Genomic DNA, 16252 nt, shown 5'->3' with positions numbered 1-16252 from the left:
TTTCCCCTTTGCTGCCCTCAGCAACCTATGCAGGGGCTGCGGAGGTCCGGCAGTATCCTGCCCTGGTCTCTCCAATGCTGAAGGGAGAAGCAGCTCCTGCTTCTCTCCCTCTAGCGGTGTTGGAGACAGAGGCAGCTCCTGCTACTCTGCTTTTGGTGGTGGAGACAGAGGCAGCTCCTACTCCTTTGCTCCTGGCGAAGGTGGCAGGGGCTCCCCTTCTAGCGTGGAAGGCAGCAGGGGCTCCTCCCCTTCTAGCGCCGAAGGCAGCAGGGGCTCCTCCCCTTCTAGCAGTGAAGGCGGCAGGGGCACTCCCCTTCTAGCGGCGAAGGCGGCAGGGGCTCCTCCCCTTCTAGCTGTAGTAGGGAAACCAGCAGGCATACTCCCTTTGCTGGTGGAGGTGGGAGTGGCACATAGTCCTCCCTCGGTGGTGGAGGCGGAACCAGCATGTATTCTCCCTCTGCTGGTGGAGGTGGGAGTGACAAGCAGTCCTCTGACAGGTGGAGGTGGAAACAGCAGGCATTCTCCCTCTGCTGGTGGAGGTGGGAGTGACGAGCAGTCCTCCCATGGTGGTGGAGGTGGAACCAGCATGTATTCTCCCTCTGCTGGTGAAGGTGGAAGCTGCAGACAGTCCTCCCACAGAGGTGGAGGTGGAACCAGCAGGTATTCTTCCTCTGCTGGTGGAGGTGGGAGCTGCACACAGTCCTCCCACGGCGGTGGAGGTGGAACCAGCAGGTATTCTCCCCTCTGCTGATGGGTATCTGGGCTGTGGATGCACCATCTCCCCCCTCTTGGGCTGTGGACGCACCGTCTCCCCCTACTCGGATGCAATACGTTCAGACTCCTCCCACTCGGGTGCAGGACATTTGGGCTCCTCCCACTCGGGCTGTAGTGGGTGTGGGCTCAGCAGGCATTCCTCTGGTGGGAGGGGGCAGTTCGCTGGGAAATGCCCCCTTTCCTCACAGATGCAGCAGCAATAATGCACTAATATTTAAACAAAAACACTGCTCACAGAGCACAAAATAAGAGAGATAAACAAAAACAAATCACAAACACAATAATAACTGTTAAGGTCCGGCTGGGCAGTAGCCTTCATGGATCCTTTGAGCTTTTTTAGTTTCGTTTTCCCTTCTCTCTCCGCTCTCGTTCCGCCTCTTGAACACCCGACCCGGAGTGCAGAGAGCTGCAGGTATTTATACAGGTGACCAATCACTTAATTATTTCGAGATGACTACCTTCTGCATGGGTTATTAATGTGGATGGGGCTTCCCATCCATGCTGCAAAAGAACAAAACACATGGCGCGTTGCCGTCATACAATAGCTATATACACAAATAAATCATAATACAAAAACAGAGGAAGAGGGGGAAACCCTGTTCTAAAAATAAACAAAGACAAAATAAAAATGAAACAATAACGTGGCGGATGACACCACGCTCGTCCACATATAAACACTTTAAAATAGCCTTCCTACCGTCCTGCTACAGAGCTTTTGATTTGTTTTACAGTTTAATTGACTCCGATTGACAGAGCTTTCTGACGCTGGTTAGTGTGTGTTAGTGTAATGAGCTAAAGGACCAGCTGGCTGGGGGAAGTATTTTCTGAGCTGAGCTCTTGGTTTTTTTATGTACTTGTACTTGAGGAGTCTGGCTCACTTTTGTTTAGATGCACCAAAATTTTAGTTCTCTTTCTTTGAATGTTGATGAGCAGTGGATAGCGGCCTAATTCAGCCCTGCATGCATGGTTTGGTGTTTCTCACTGTATCTGTGATATGTTTTTGCAGAATTCAGCATGCAGGGTTTCTGTGGATCTTTATAGCATTTTGCAGTGGTTCTCAAAAGTATTCACCCCCCTTGGACTTTTCCACATTTTACTGTTACAACATGGAATAAAAATTGATTTAATTAGGAGTTTTTGCCACCGATCAACACAAAAAAAGTCCATAATGTCAAAGTGAAAAATAAAATCTACAAATTGTTCTAAATTAATGTGGAAGGGTGGTGGGTAATTCACTGACTCAGGAGACAGACAGGTGAACTTGAAAACACCGCACAGGTGCCCAGTTTTATTTTTACGCAATGATTTCTTGTGGCCCGCAGAGGGCGCTGTTGGTCCGTGGTCTGCTTTACCAACTATGGTAAACAGAACCACGGGAATACCAAATAATGGTAAAACAGTTCAGGGTGCAAGCGCACTCGCAGGTGCTTCAAACAATAATTCAAGAATAGAAGGCGAAAAGAAAAAGGGAAAATAAAACAGTAACAAAACTACAAAGAAAAGGTGCTGCACTTTGCAGCGATATCCCGGTCGCCGCTGCCCGTGCGACCCGGATCACCATCCTACGCTGCCGGCTAACTAGCCTGCTCAGCTATACTATTCAGGGGTCTGCCCAAGGGTTCCCCACCCTCACTGTCTCGCTCTGAAACTCCCCGTTTCTTTCTCTCCGACTGGTTCTCGGTAGTGGACCAGCGCTTCTGCACGCTCGGCGTGTTTAAAAGGACAGACCTGAGGAAACAACAGAGCGTTAACTTATAGGGCTAACAATCTCCCCAAGAACCACCTCTCAGCCATTCAGAGAGGGGGAAAGTCCACACACCCACTTTCCCACCTCCCTGTGTCACTGCCATGACTCACAGGCGGTTGTTGGCCGACTGTCGCCCTCTTCCTGCAGCACTGTGAACACGCCAGCAGAGTCAGCACAGATCTCCCCCTGCTACATATCCTTCCCCTCAGAATGACACCACTAGTTCATTCGAAAATCCTACACCCCCATGCCTTCCCGAGAGAAAAAGTCTGCGTTTCGATGCAGCTTTCCTGCTCAGTGGACTACCCTGAAGGCATAGGGCTGCAAGGCCAAGTACCACCATGTGATTCTGGCGTTGCCATCTTTCATCCGGTGAAGCCATGCTAAGGGGGCATGATCTGTAACCAGGGTGAAGTGTCGCCCCAGGAGGTAGTACCGGAGTGACTCGACTGCCCATTTTACTGCGAGACAGTCCTTCTCGATGGTGCTGTAATTTTTCTTGCGGGGAAGGAGATTCCTGTTGAAGTACAGGACTGGGTGCTCGCTTCCCCGAACCTCCTGAGACAACACTGCCCCTAGACCTGTCCCTGACGCATCCGTCTGCAGGGTGAATCTCTTACCAAAATCCGGGCTGCATAGCACTGGATTACTACTCAGCTTCTGCTTCAAGGCGAGAAAAGCCCTCTGGCACGACTCCGTCCACTGAACCGTATTTGGGGCAGCCTTCTGGGTGAGGTCTGTCAAGGGAGCAGCGAGCGTAGCGAAGCTCGGGATGAACTTTCTATAATAGCCCGCTAGTCCCAAGAAAAAGCGCACCTGGGTTTTGATTGTAGGAACCGTCCAGTCAGCCAAGGCTTTCACCTTAGCAACCAGCAGTCTGATCTGGCCGCCCCCTACTCGATACCCCAAATACTCCGACTCACTCTTCCCAATGGCACACTTCTTTGGGTTAGCAGTGAGCCCCGCCTCCCGCAAGGATTGCAGCACCGCCGCTACCTTACACAGATGACTCGGCCAATCCTCACTGTGGATAACCACGTCATCTATGTAAGCAGCGGCATACTGCTGATGGGGCCGCAAGATGCGATCCATCATCCGCTGGAAAGTGGCGGGTGCTCCGTGCAACCCAAAGGGCATGGTCCTAAATTGGTACAACCCGAAGGGAGTCGAAAACGCCATCCTCTCTCTAGATTCCGGAGTCAGGGGTATCTGCCAGTACCCCTTCGTTAAATCCAGTGTCGTCATAAAATGAGCTGTGCCTAGACGCTCCAGCAACTCATCTACCCGGGGCATTGGATAAGCGTCAAATTTCGATTTCTCATTGATTCGTCTGAAATCAATGCAAAATCGAGTTGACCCGTCTGGCTTATCGACTAAAACGATCGGACTGTTCCAGTCACTTTGGGACTCTTCTATTACCCCCAGTCTCAGCATTTCGTCAATTTCCACTTTTATTACCTGTCTTTTACGCTCAGGTATACGGTACGGCCTCTGGCGAACTAGCGCCCCCGGCTCAATATCAATGTGATGATGGGCTACTCGAGTCTGCCCCGGGACTGAAGAGAACACGTCAGGAAACTCCGCCACCAGACCGTGAGCCTGACATTTCTGCGTTGGTGTCAGATTCTCAGCAATCTGTACCGATCCTTTTCTTGCCAACACAGAAAGATCAGGTCCCAGGTCCGTGACGTCATCTGCATGCACCACTAACAACGCCTCTGGTTGCAACCAAGGCTTTAAGAGGTTGATATGATAAATGTGTTTCTCTCTCCGTCGCTCCGGCTGGCAGATCTCATAGTCCACCTTCCCAACCTGGCGTGTAACCTCAAAGGGTCCTTGCCACTTAGCCAAGAGTTTCGACTCAGAACTGGGTAATAAGAGAAGTACCTTATCCCCCGGCTGAAATGTGCGCAACCGGGCTCCTCGGTTATATTGTGTCTCCTGTCTGTGCTGTGCCTGCTGCAAATTGTCATGCGCCCATTTCCCAACAGACTCAAGACGATTGCGCAGGTCCAACACATACCGGACGGTATTGGTCGAATTGTCCTGCTGCTCCTCCCACATCTCTCTGACCAGATCGAGCACGCCCCGGGGTCTCCGCCCATACAGCAGCTCGAATGGTGAAAACCCCGTGGAAGCCTGGGGAACCTCTCTGATCGCAAAGAGAAGGGGAGGAATCAGCTGGTCCCAGTAACGCACATCACTACGAATAAACCTGCGCAACATGTTCTTAAGGGTCTTATTAAAGCGTTCCACCAAACCGTCGGTCTGAGGATGAAACACCGAGGTCCTAATGGTCTTAATTCCCAAAAGCTTACATGTTCCGCGGATTAGCCGGGACATAAAATTGGTGCCTTGATCGGTTAGTATCTCCTTGGGAATCCCCACCCGGGAAAAAACCTTTACAAGCTTGTTGGCAACAGACTTAGCGGACATAGATCGGAGGGGAATAGCCTCTGGATAACGCGTAGCGTAATCCAGAATGACAAGTAGGTGGGTGTATCCTGCCGCGCTCCTCTCTAATGGCCCAACTATGTCCATCCCAATACGCTCAAACGGAGCTTCCACTAGGGGCAAAGGCACCAGTGGGGCTCGTGGAACGGCTCTAGGGCTGGCCTTTTGACATTCCCCACACCGCTCACAAAACCGTTTGACATCGCCATCCAGCCCCAGCCAGAAGAACCGTGACACAAGCCTTGCTTTAGTTTTATCCCTTCCCAAATGACCAGACAGGGGAATAGCGTGAGCCAGCTGCAACAAATCCTCCTTAAAGGGCTGAGGAATGAACAACTGATGACGCACTTCACCGGTCTGGGGTAATTTATCAACACGGTACAGCAGGTCTCGATCAATTTCAAAGTGGGGGTACGTGGCGGCGCGTCTGGGCTCGACCACCCGACCATTAACCACCGCTGCTTGGTCAAAGAGCCTGCCCAGCATGTCGTCACGCCCTTGCTCGAGTCGGAAGTCAGGGAGCGAGCTAAGAAATCAGCTCCCATGGCTTCCAACTCGGGGTCAGGTCGATCCCGAGCAGAGGCAGCCGAGCCAGACCCCTGCGCTGGCTCCGCGACCTCCCCCCCGGACTCTTCACCAACCGCCCCCACCTGAAACTTCTCCGACTCCCTCCATTGCCAGCCCTCATTCTTTGCGATCCGGCGCTCCCGTTTAGTTTTACGGGGTTTAAATTTATGGCAAAACCATTCTGGATCGCGAAAGGGAAAAATCTCTCCAATTACTTCCTCTTTCTTTGCCAATAAAGAGGATAGGGCTGTCAGGGCAGCCAACCAATCTTTAAACTGCTCACAGTCCCGTCCTAGAACTACTGGTACCGGCAATCGAGGACATAATCCTACCTGCACCTGCGTCACCTGCTGGCCAATAGTCATACACACACTGATCTTGGGATAGGAGCAGACATCCCCATGAATACATTTAATATGCACCCGTCCCAATACACGTTTATGCCTCAGTGAGATTAGGCTCTCCTGTACTAGAGATTGACCACACCCTGAATCCAGGAGAGCCTGGGTTTTTGTACCATCCACTGTCACAGGAATAACAAAACCCGTGTGCTGAAGTGACTGAGGTAATTGAACATGCCTACCTGGTCGGCTGAGGTCACACTCCATCACGGGACAGACCCAGCCGAGGTGGCCCGCCTCCCTGCATGTCCAACACCTCGGTGGGCTGGTTTCTCTCCCCGAAGTTTTAGAAAGAGGGGGAAACACTGAAACACTGGAGCCATAAAAGGGGCTCGCCAAATCCTGGACTACCCCTTCCCCCCAGTCCCTTCGCCCTCTCCAGGGCCAGCTGAGGGGACGATCCAGTAGCCGCAGTCTTCCCCGGCAGTTTCATAGGCATTGGCTCCGCTGCCTGATACTGCTCAGCTAGTTCGACCGCCCGATCCAGAGTATCTGGTGCCTGTCGCTGGACCCATAGCCGCGGTCCCAGGGCCAGACACTCCAGAAACCGCTCCACCATGATCAGCTCCACCAACCTGGCTTTGGTGACCACGTCTAGGTTCAGCGAGCCCATGGCTTAATCCTTTAGCCGGTAGGCAATAGCTCGGGGGTGCTCCCCCGCAGCAAACTGCTCCTCCTGGAATTTCTTCCGGTAGCCCTTCGGTGTGGCCCCCACGCGATTTAGGATGGCTGCCTTCAGCAGGGGGTAATCCAACATGTGCTCCGGGGACAGCGTCCTCGCAGCTGCTTGAGCCTCCCCGGTGAGTTGTGGCAACAAACAGCTAGCCCACTGATCGCCATAGCCTCGAACACCTCCAAGTAGGCGTCAGGTCGATCCTCGGCCGTCATTTTGGTGGGTCTCTGCAAGGAGTGGTCTGGAGCTGCGGGTCTAGCCGCCCCCTGCACTGCCGCGGTGAGCGTCTGGCACAGGAGGTCCATCATCGCGGCAAACTGAGTAGCATCCATCCTAGTCTGCTCCTTCTGAATATGCACTGCTTGGGGCAATGCCAGTGAATCCCACTCCTGACACCACGTGTGGAAGGGTGGTGGGTAATTCACTGACTCAGGAGACAGACAGGTGAACTTGAAAACACCGCACAGGTGCCCAGTTTTAATTTTACGCAATGATTTCTTGTGGCCCGCAGAGGGCGCTGTTGGTCCGTGGTCTGCTTTACCAACTATGATAAACAGAACCACAGGAATACCAAATAATGGTAAAACAGTTCAGGGTGCAAGCGCACTCGCAGGTGCTTCAAACAATAATTCAAGAATAGAAGGCGAAAAGAAAAAGGGAAAATAAAACAGTAACAAAACTACAAAGAAAAGGTGCTGCACTTTGCAGCGATATCCCGGTCGCCGCTGCCCGTGCGACCCGGATCACCATCCTACGCTGCTGGCTAACTAGCCTGCTCATCTATACTATTCAGGGGTGTGCCCAAGGGTTCCCACCCTCACTGTCTCGCTCTGAAACTCCGTTTCTTTCTCTCCGACTGGTTTTCGGTCGTGGACCAGCGCTTCCGCACACTCGGCGCGTTTAAAAGGGCAGACCTGAGGAAACAACAGAGCGTTAACATATAGGGCTAACAATCTCCCCAAGACCCGCCTCTCAGCCATTCAGAGAGGGGGAAAGTCCACACACCCACTTTCCCACCTCCCCGTGTCACTGCCATGACTCACAGGCGGTTGTTGGACGACTGCCGCCCTCTTCCTGCAGCACCGTGAACACGCCAGCAGAGTCAGCACAGATCTCCCCCTGCTACAATTAATTACAAATATAAAACAGAAAATAATTCATTACATCAGTATTCACCCCTTTTGCTATGACAGACCTAAATAAGCTCTGGTGCAACCAATTGTCTTTAGATGTCACATAATTAGGTGAATGGAGTTCACCTGTGTGCAATTAAGGTGTTTCACATGATTTCAGGTTAAATACACCTGTCTCTGGGAGGTCCCACAGTTGGTTAGTGCATTTCCTAACAAAAACTACATCATGAAGACGAAGGAACATTTAAAGCAAATCCGGAATAATGTTCTTCAAAAGCACCAATCATGAGAAGGATATAAGAACATTTCCAAGGCATTGAATATCCCCCGCAGCACAGTAAAGTCCATTATTAAGAAATGGAGAGAATATGGCACAACTGTGAATCTGTCTAGAACAGGCCGTCCTCAAAAACTGAGTATCCAGACTAGAAGGGCACTAGTCAGGGAGGCCACCAAGAGGCCTATGGCAACATCAAAGGAGTTACAGTCTTCCACGGCTGAGCTGGCAGACACTTTGCATACGGCAACAATAGCCTGTGTGCTTCACAAAACTGGCCTTTATGGGACAGTGGCAAAAAGAAAGGTATTGTTGAAAAAAAACTCATACCAAATCTCGGCTCGAGTTTGCCAGAAGGCATGTAGCAGACGCTGAGACCAAGTGGAAGAAGATTCTATGGTCTGATGAGAAGAAAATAGAGCTTTTTGACCTCAACGCTAGGCGCTATTTTTAGCGCAAGCCTAACACCGCACATCATTTTGAGAACGCCATCCCTACCATGAAGCATGGTGGTGGCAGCATCATGCTATGGGGATGCTTCTCTACCTCAGGCCCTGGAAAGCTCGTGAAGATACAGGGCAAAATGGATGCAGCAAAGTACAGAGAAATCCTGGAGGAAAACCTCCTGAAATCTGCAGGAGACCTGGGACTTGGGAGAAGATTCATCTTCCAGCAGGACAATGACCCCAAACGTACAGCCAAAGCCACACTGGAGTGGCTTAAAAACAAAAAGGTCAATGTCCTGGAGTGGCCCAGTCAAAGCATGGACCTCAATCTAATTGAGAACATAAAGCTGCCCTATCAGGGCCCTGCTGTGAGGGGGATGTCATTGCCATTTTTTAAATTGAAGGTCAGCTAGGGACACGACCTCAAAGGGTAATGGTTGACATTCTTTCAGGGAACCAGGGTTATGGCAATAACCTAACGTTCCCTTTCAAGTGGAATGACAACCATTACCAAAAATGGGAAGCTGTATCAAAGCTGTCATGGCTCCAGATTACCAACAGTACAGCCCCACGGCGATAGCCTCAGAGCCCTCATGACGCCTAAGGGCATGCACCTGCAACACCCCAGAGCCCAGGGAGGGCCTCACTCAGTTTGCAATATCAAGGCAGTAAAAACGTGCAAATGTCCGACTACCTGTCCATGTAGCAGCATTGCAAAGTTCATCCAAGAAGCCACCATGAAAGACAGCCCACAAAGTCACTTGGCCCCTGGTGGAATGGGCTGTAATGTCCCCCGTCATGGGGGAGTCTGTCTGTTCATAAGCCAAGCATATGGCATCCGATACCCAGTGTGCTAGACGTTGCTCCGAAAGGGCTTGACCTCTAGAGCGGGACCCATAGCAGACAAACAGCTGGTTGGACTGGCTTCAGGACGCTGTCCTATCCAGATAACAGCGCAGAGCCCAGACCGGGCAAAGAGTGTGTTGTCTGCGATCCTTCTCTGACTCATGCAGGGGAGGTCTGAAAGCTTCCAAAACCACTGGTTGGTTAATATGGAATGAAGAAACCACCTTTCAGGGAAACAGGGCGCAGCTCTGCTGGGGCCATGGGCTCAAATGGGGGGAGCCGTAAGAACTCCCACTTAGGGACCATGCTTTTCATGGGAGGATGGAGCCTCTGGGCCCCTGTAAGAAATTGCACTGCCAGGAAGTGTGCCCCATTGGACACAGAGTCAGTTTTACCGTGGCACACCGATATTGCTGCCAAGTAAACCAGACTCAGTGGTAGCTGCCATGGTTGGCCCCACAACATGTTGGAGAGGAGAGCAAACCAGGGGCACCTTGGCCATCTGGGTGCGACCAGTAAAACCTGGGCTTTCTCCACCCTGATCCTCTCATGTCAGGGGCAATAGCGGTAGTGGAGGGAACGCATACAAGAGCTCCTGTGGCCAGGGGTGAGCTAGCGCGTCTACTCCCAGGGGACCCCCTTCTCTCTCCATAGAGAACCATAGGGGGCAATGAGTGGACTCAGCTGTGGCAAAGAGGTCAACTTGTACTGTACCAAACCTCTCCCAAATTTATTTCACAACCTGAGGGTGCAGTCTCCACTACGAGCTGTCTGGAGCTCTGGACAGGAGGTCTGCTGCTCTGTTGTCCCCATTGGGGTGGTGGACCACCCTGATGGAATGCAAGTTTCTGTGCATCCAAGACAGGAGTCTCTGTGCTGCATGGTAAAGGCCAGGTGAGCGCTGGCCGCCTTGGTGGTTTATGTAGAGGACCACTGTTGTGTTGTCTGTCCGGACCAGCATGTGTTTGTGCGCCAACTGCTAGCAAAAATGAGATATCGCTAGAGCTACTGCTGCAGTTCTTGGGCATTATATGCTCTTGCTGCCAAGGTCCCTTTCACTGACCTCGTATTCCCCTCCCATTCCAGACTGCTCCCCAGCCCAGACTGGAGGCGTCCGTAGTGACAACTTCCCTTCTGTGAGACACTGTCTGGAAACTCGCACGAGCCGGTGTCAATCGCGGACTGAGTGCACTGGAGGCAGCTGCCATCGGCCCCAACAACTTTTGAAACATCCTGACCTGTAGAACAGCACCCTCCCTTAATTGGGAGAGCGTGACTTCCAACGACTGAATCCTGTCTTCCAACAGTGAGGCAAACATGCTCACAGAGTTTAATTTGATCCCCAGGAACACTGTGGACTGAGACGGTACGAAGTTGCTCTTCTGTTGATGTATGGAGAGCCCCATCTTCGTCACGTGATCTATGACCTGTCTGGTGTGCGCTTTAGCGTGTGCAAACTAGCCAATCGTCCAGGTAGTTCAAGATCTAAATACCTGCAGCCTAAGTGGAGCTGGTGTTGCATCCATGCACTTGGAAAATGTGCAGGGCGCCAGCGAGAGGCCAAGCGGCAGAACGCAGAATTCGTACGTGCTGCCTTGAAAGGTGAAGCGAAGATATTCGCTATGTGTGGGACGGATCGTGACATGGAAGTAGGCATCTTGCAGGTCAATCGATGTGAACCAATCGCCCGGCTGGACGGATTGGAGGATACACTGTGCGGTCAATATGTTAGAACATAAGAACATAAGAACATAAGAAAGAAAGTTTACAAACGAGAGGAGGCCATTCGGCCCATCTTGCTCGTTTGGTTGTTAGTAGCTTATTGATCCTAAAATCTCATCAAGCAGCTTCTTGAAGGATCCCAGGGTGTCAGCTTCAACAACATTACTGGGGAGTTGATTCCAGACCCTCACAATTCTCTGTGTAAAAAAGTGTCTCCTATTTTCTGTTCTGAATGCCCCTTTTTCTAAACTCCATTTGTGACCCCTGGTCCTTGTTTCTTTTTTCAGGCTGAAAAAGTCCCTTGGGTCGACACTGTCAATACCTTTTAGAATTTTGAATGCTTGAATTAGGTCGCCACGTAGTCTTCTTTGTTCAAGACTGAATAGATTCAATTCTTTTAGCCTGTCTGCATATGACATGCCTTTTAAGCCCGGAATAATTCTGGTCGCTCTTCTTTGCACTCTTTCTAGAGCAGCAATATCTTTTTTATAGCGAGGTGACCAGAACTGAACACAATATTCAAGATGAGGTCTTACTAGTGCATTGTACAGTTTTAACATTACTTCCCTTGATTTAAATTCAACACTTTTCACAATGTATCCGAGCATCTTGTTAGCCTTTTTTATAGCTTCCCCACATTGTCTAGATGAAGACATTTCTGAGTCAACAAAAACTCCTAGGTCTTTTTCATAGATTCCTTCTCCAATTTCAGTATCTCCCATATGATATTTATAATGTACATTTTTATTTCCTGCGTGCAGTACCTTACACTTTTCTCTATTAAATGTCATTTGCCATGTGTCTGCCCAGTTCTGAATCTTGTCTAGATCATTTTGAATGACCTTTGCTGCTGCAACAGTGTTTGCCACTCCTCCTACTTTTGTGTCGTCTGCAAATTTAACAAGTTTGCTTACTATACCAGAATCTAAATCATTAATGTAGATTAGGAATAGCAGAGGACCTAATACTGATCCCTGTGGTACACCGCTGGTTACCACACTCCATTCTGAGGTTTTTCCTCTAATCAGTACTTTCTGTTTTCTACATGTTAACCACTCCCTAATCCATGTACATGTGTTTCCTTGAATCCCAACTGCGTTCAGTTTGAGAATTAATCTTTTGTGCGGGACTTTGTCAAAAGCTTTCTGGAAATCTAAATAAACCATGTCATATGCTTTGCAATTATCCATTATCGATGTTGCATCCTCAAAAAAATCAAGCAAGTTAGTTAGGCACGATCTCCCTTTCCTAAAACCATGTTGACTGTCTCCCAGTACCCTGTTACCATATAGGTAATTTTCCATTTTGGATCTTATTATAGTTTCCATAAGTTTGCATATAATAGAAGTCAGGCTTACTGGTCTGTAGTTACCTGGTTCAGTTTTGTTTCCCTTTTTGTGGATCGGTATTACGTTTGCAATTTTCCAGTCTGTCGGTACCACCCCTGTGTCAAGAGACTGCTGCATGATCTTGGTTAGCGGTTTGTAAATTACTTCTTTCATTTCTTTGAGTACTACTGGGAGGATCTCATCCGGCCCAGGGGATTTGTTTATTTTAAGAGCTCCTAGTCCCTTTAACACTTCTGCCTCAGTTATGCTAAAGTTATTTAAAACTGGATAGGAACTGGATGACATGTGGGGCATGTTGTCAGTATCTTCCTTTGTAAAAACTTGTGAAAAGTAATCATTTAACATATTTGCTATTTTTTTTTCTTCCTCTACGATTTTGCCATTTGTATCTCTTAAACATTTAATCTCCTCTTTGAATGTTCTCTTGCTGTTGTAATATTGGAAAAACATTTTGGAATTGGTTTTAGCTCCCTTAGCAATGTTTATTTCTATTTCTCTCTTGGCCTTTCTAACTTCCTTTTTGACTTGCGTTTGCAGTTCTGTGTACTCTTTCTGCGTACTTTCTTTTTGGTCCTTTTTTAATGCTCTGTAAAGTGCCTTTTTTCGCTGAATATTTTTTTTAATTGATCTATTAAACCATTTTGGCAATTTAGTTTTACATTTAGATTTGTCTACTTTAGGGATATAATTGTTTTGCGCCTCTAGTACTACATTTTTGAAGAACAACCATCCTTCTTCTGTGGGTGTTTTCTCTATTTTACTCCAATCTACTTCTGTTAGTCTCTGTTTCATACCTTCATAGTTTGCTTTTCTAAAATTGTAAACCTTAGCTTTAGTCTTTACTTTTGGGGATTTACAAAACACTTCAAATGAGACCATGTTGTGGTGTGAGTTTGCCAGTGGTTCTCTGACCTCTGTTTTAGTTATTCTATCTTTGTTATTTGAAAAGACTAAATCAAGGCATGCCTCCCCTCTAGTCGGTGCCTTGACAAATTGTGTTAGGAAGCAGTCATTTGTCATTTCCACCATTTCTATTTCATCCTTCGCGCTACCCACCGGGTTTTCCCATTTTATTTGGGGGAAGTTGAAATCCCCCATTAGTATGGCTTCTCCTTTGCTACACACATTTCTAATGTCATTGTATAACAGATTATTGTGCTCACCGTCTGAATCTGGCGGTCTATAGCATGCTCCTATTATTATGCCCTTTGAATTTTTGTCCGTTATTCTGACCCATATTGATTCGGTTTTATTTTCTTTGTCCAGGTTTAACACTGTTTCTTATGTATAGCGCTACCCCTCCTCCTCTTCTGTCCTGCCTGTCTTTCCTATACAGTGTATACCCGCAAATATTATATTCGTCCCCATCACTCTCAGACAACCAAGTTTCAGTAACACCTATCACATCATAGTTACCTGTTAGTGCAGTAGCTTCAAGTTCTAGAATTTTGTTTCTGATACTTCTAGCATTTAGATAAATACATTTAATGGTTGTCTTACCTGAGTTGTTGTTCTTGTTTTGATGCAGTCTCCCTTCTGTTTTTTGTTGATTTCTCCCCCCTTCCTTTCTAGTTTAAATGCTTCGGAACCTGCTCGAGGATCTTTTCTCCAAGTAGACTGGTTCCCTTGTTATTTAAGTGCAGTCCATCCCGTCTATACAGATAGTCCTCGTCGTAGAATGTGGTCCAATGATCAAGATAGGTGAAGCCTTCCCGTGTGCACCACATCTTCAGCCATGCGTTTTGATTAATTATTTCCAGCTGTCCATATGGTCCTTTGCAAGGTGCCGGCAGTATACCAGAAAATACCACAGTTTTGGTTTTCTCTTAATTTCCTTCCTAGCTCTCTGAATTTGTTTTGCAGGGATTTTGGTCTGTCTCTTCCAATGTTGTTTGTACCGATGTGGATGACTACTACTGGGTCGTCTCCTGTTCGTTCTAGGAGCCTGTCCACGTTCTCAGTGATGTGCTTGACCGAGGCTCCCAGAAGGCAGCACACTGTTGTAGTAAGGGGGTCCAAACTGCGAATTGAACTTGCTGTGTTTCTCAATATGGAGTCCCCAACAATCATATATTATATATTACAATCATATATTACACTATGTAACACAATTTTTGTTCCTGGGTAGTACGTGTTATTTCCTAATTGCTTATGCCTTCCCACGTCCCAGAAGCAGGGAAAAAAAGAAACTTCGTCAAACACCACCACCAGAAATCAAAACAACCAACAGATTTGAGTCACTTCAGAATTTTGATGAGCAGAACCAACAACAAGAGAATGAAAGGAACAACATCCAGGACCCTATTGACAGTGGTGACCAGACAGCAAAAAGAAGGGAGGTCATGATTGTTGGGGACTCCATATTGAGAAACACAGCAAGTTCAATTCACAGTTTGGACCCCCTTACTACAACAGTGTGCTGCCTTCCGGGAGCCTCGGTCAAGCACATCACTGAGAACGTGGACAGGCTCCTAGAACGAACAGGAGACGACCCAGTAGTAGTCATCCACATCGGTACAAACAACATTGGAAGAGACAGACCAAAATCCCTGCAAAACAAATTCAGAGAGCTAGGAAGGAAATTAAGAGAAAACCAAAACTGTGGTATTTTCTGGTATACTACCCGCACCTTGCAAAGGACCATATGGACAGCTGGAAATAATTAATCAAAACGAATGGCTGAAGACGTGGTGCACACGGGAAGGCTTCACCTATCTTGATCATTGGACCACATTCTACAACGAGGACTATCTGTATAGACGGGATGGACTGCATTTAAATAACAAGGGAACTAGTCTACTCGGAGAAAAGATCCTCGAGCAGGTTCGGAAGCATTTAAACTAGAAAGGAAGGGGGGAGAAATCAACAAAAAAACAGAAGGGAGACCGCATCAAAACAAGAACAACAACTCAGGTAAGACAACCATTAAATGTATTTATCTAAATGCTAGAAGTATCAGAAACAAAATTCTAGAACTTGAAGCTACTGCACTAACAGGTAACTATGATGTGATAGGTGTTACAGAAACGTGGTTATCTGAGAGTGATGGGGACGAATATAATATTTGTGGGTATACACTGTATAGGAAAGACAGGCAGGACAGAAGAGGAGGAGGGGTAGCGCTATACATAAGAAACAGTCTTGAAGCCCAGGTGTTAAACCTGGACAAAGAAAATAAAACCGAATCAATATGGGTCAGAATAACAGACAAAAATTCAAAAGGCATAATAATAGGAGCATGCTATAGACCGCCAGATTCAGACGGTGAGCACAATAATCTGTTATACAATGACATTAGAAATGTGTGTAGCAAAGGAGAAGCCATACTAATGGGGGATTTCAACTTCCCCCAAATAAAATGGGAAAACCCGGTGGGTAGCGCGAAGGATGAAATAGAAATGGTGGAAATGACAAATGACTGCTTCCTAACACAATTTGTCAAGGCACCGACTAGAGGGGAGGCATGCCTTGATTTAGTCTTTTCAAATAACGAAGATAGAATAACTAAAACAGAGGTCAGAGAACCACTGGCAAACTCAGACCACAACATGGTCTCATTTGAAGTGTTTTTTAAAACCCCAAAAGTAAAGACTAAAGCTAAGGTTTACAATTTTAGAAAAGCAAACTATGAAGGTATGAAACAGAGACTAACAGAAGTAGATTGGAGTAAAATAGAGAAAACACCCACAGAAGAAGGATGGTTGTTCTTCAAAAATGTAGTACTAGAGGCGCAAAACAATTATATCCCTAAAGTAGACAAATCTAAATGTAAAACTAAATTGCCAAAATGGTTTAATAGATCAATTTAAAAAAAATATTCAGCGAAAAAAGGCACTTTACAGAGCATTAAAAAAGGACCAAAA

The sequence above is a fragment of the Polyodon spathula genome, chromosome 21 (genome assembly GCF_017654505.1).
Source record: "Polyodon spathula isolate WHYD16114869_AA chromosome 21, ASM1765450v1, whole genome shotgun sequence".
In the NCBI taxonomy this organism is placed as follows: Eukaryota; Metazoa; Chordata; class Actinopteri; order Acipenseriformes; family Polyodontidae; genus Polyodon; species Polyodon spathula.
This window is presented reverse-complemented; position numbering follows the sequence as displayed.